Source organism: Mus caroli, chromosome 6, assembly GCF_900094665.2.
Source record: "Mus caroli chromosome 6, CAROLI_EIJ_v1.1, whole genome shotgun sequence".
Taxonomy (NCBI): Eukaryota; Metazoa; Chordata; class Mammalia; order Rodentia; family Muridae; genus Mus; species Mus caroli.
Window position 1 is genome coordinate 92812341 of NC_034575.1, and position 3119 is coordinate 92815459.

Sequence of the window (3119 nt, forward strand, 5' to 3'; positions counted from 1 at the left end):
CATCCCCCAAGGTGCTTGTGTGACATAAACTTCAGTACCACTACCCTGACTGCCCATGACAGAAACTCAGTGGCAAGGAAAATAAACCTGACTGAAATGCCAAGCCCAATGAGGATAGAGAGAGCCTGTCTCACCATATAGTTCCCTAGTGCCATGGGAACATTGGGACAAATGGTAACTCTCTTCTCTAATTCAACCAGTCTGCAACAAGGCAGAAAGGTAGAAAAATTGGAGCCTTATCAAAAGATTTAAAAAAAAAAAAAAACCACCTTTAAAAGTAACTGGCTTCTATCCCAAAGCTTTTGTCCATTAATCTGTTTTAAATCCGATATTTACAAAGCATTCATTTTGACAAAATAAACTAAGCTTTCTTGTACTACACATTTATCTCGCTTTATCATAAAGCCAGTCAGCATTGTCTCTATAGGGCTGTGGTATGATAAATGTGTAGAATATTGTTCCCATCACAAAATGGCCTTGAATGTGCCAGTGCGGGTCTTAAATAAAGAACTCTTACCCACAAAACAACTGCCTGTTTCAGGTCACAAGGAGCCATGGTTCAAAATAACTGTCCTTCCTTCTTCCAAATCCCCACTGTGTATTTAAAAATGCATTTAAATAATTCAGAGCTAAATTTAAAAACTTGGGTGATTGGGTAAAAATATCTAAGTTTTGTATTTAACTAATGAAGGCTAAGCTTCTACAGAGAAGCACTGAAAGCCCCAGATAAGTATCTGTGGTGTGGATTAACAATAATGCAAAAGGATATTCCAATTTCTATGTCAACATTAATTAGTGCCCCGCTCCAACATCTCCGTGCCTTTGTTTTAATTTAAANGTAAATTTGAGTGAGTTTCATATTTTATATCCTCTCTACTCTTATTTACAAATAAGATAAGAAGGACATAGCAGCAGAGAATGGGTCTTCCCACGTGCCAATTACCATGAAACTGCATAATTATTATGGGATAAAGATTAAGCAGGTAAAGCTAAAAAGCCCTAATGGAAACATTCAGATGGTCAGGTGGATAGGAAACAGATGCTCATCCTAACTAAAGCTTAAAGCTTCTATGCTCCCTTGGTGACTTTGATTCAATAGATATTCGTTGAACGTGGTCATTTACCTCAGAATGCTAGGTGTGCAGAGACAGAGCAAGAGGACAGTATCAGTGTTCTTTCAGTATGCTGCTTGGTAGTCTCTAGCAAAAATGTTACATCGAAGTTGCATATTACTTACATCTAACAGAATGCTGTCTAATATGAAGCTTTGCTCCAGACATACCCATCTCAAGCACCCTTGCCACGTGTGGGTCATCCTCTCTCCTTAGAGGCAAACCATTTGCATCAACACAGAAGTTCCTGCTCAACAGAATGTTATAGACTATAATCTACTGCCAAATAATTGAATGGCTGTCATCACTCACTGGTCCTAAAATGCTTGAAAGATCAGTTATGTAGCTGGCCTGACAGTGTGTTGGATTTCCCACGGACACAACCAAAATGCTCATGAATGAAGGAATAGCTAAGTTACAGCCAGTTCTTTCAATGGAATTCTGTGGACTACTTAAAAATCCAAGTTAAATCAATACATAAAAGCACACAGATACCAACGATCCAATACTGTTGGAAGAAACTAGGTGGACCTAAAAAAATTAAACAAAACACTTACTGATACTGCAATCTAGACCAAAGGCTACAGCCTATTGCCAAAATGTATAGATATACCAAAAATACACTAAATATTAAAATTACTCCAAGGGTGAAATCCAAAGATGGGGGTTTGGGTATTTATATACTGCCTTTAGAGAGGTGGGGAGATANCTATGGGTATTCATATACTTTCTTTGTGGGTGAGATTTGGGGTGTTCATTATTTCCTTTACCAAGATGACAGGGACAACAGGAATCATCATGATGTCAGTAGTTTTCAAGTGCCATCAAAAGTGCTGAATNCTGCAAAACATTATATATAAAACTTCTAATCCAACGATGCGAGGCTAGACAGGATGTAAAAATAGTCCATATTATGATTCACTGCTTCCTTTAGAAGAAGTTACAAGCCCACAGAGACAAAGGTAGTTGTTATCTTCAACAATTAGTTGGGATGAGTCAGTTCTCTGTCAANCTAAAACTAGTTTGTGGCTAACCTGTGCAGAAAAGTGAAAAATATTGTTTTTCAAACCATCATGAGGGTATGCACANAGCAGGGTTTTANAGAAAAATTNNTATGGGGAAAAACAAAACCACATAGATAGATATGTGAAGTACAGAGGAATTTAGTAAGTCAGCCTTGCATCCTGGGGAGGAGGGCAATGATCTTGGAGCAGGGATGGGTGGAAATCAATACGTTCTGGGTTGGCTAAAGCAGAGAAAACCTGAAACATAGTAACATATGGGAAGCTTTCTGGAGCATGAAACAGAATCTGGGGCTCAGCTTACAGACTGGTCACTTAAGTGTGGTTTTAGCATAGGAGTCACAGGCCCACTCTGTTTTACAGAAGATCTATTCTGGGAATGGAATGGAAATGGAAGATGAAGAATNGGGAGTCCAGTAAACTATACATAGAGTATGAAATTAGCAATTGTGGGCTGAGAAAAGGTGAATCCATGTGAGGGGCAGAAAGGAGAGAAAACGCACAGGACTTGGAATAGTTCAGGTAGAAGATAAAGATTCTCTATGCTCCTGAATGAGAATAGAGGAACTGCCTGTAGTGGTGGCATACACCTGTAGGATTTGCTACAGAGGCAGAGGCAGGAGAATAGAGGAACTTGGTGAGTATATAAGTTGGGTTTTTTTTTTAGTTTTTTTTTATTTAAACAATTATATTAGATATTTTCTTCATTTACAATTCACATGCTATCCCGAAAGTCCCTTATGCCCTCCTCCTGCCCTGCTCCCCAACCCACCCACTCCTGCTTCCTGGCCCTGGCATTCCCCTATATTGGGGCATATAATCTTTGCAAGACCAAGGGCCTCACCTCCCAATGAGTGCCTATTAGGCCATCCTCTGCTACATATGCAGCTAGAGACACAGCTCTGGGGGTACTGGTTAGTTCATATTGTTGTTCCTCCTATAGGGTTGGAGACCCCTTCAGCTCCTTGGGTACTTTCTCTAGCTC

The 3119-nt window shown here is 39.5% G+C and overlaps 1 protein-coding gene across 1 annotated transcript in view; it reads right to left on the reverse strand.

Moving 5' to 3' along the window:
- Tafa4 (TAFA chemokine like family member 4) overlaps positions 1 to 3119 on the reverse strand; it is a 194163-nt gene that overhangs the window by 37794 nt on the left and 153250 nt on the right. The window lies entirely within an intron of this gene.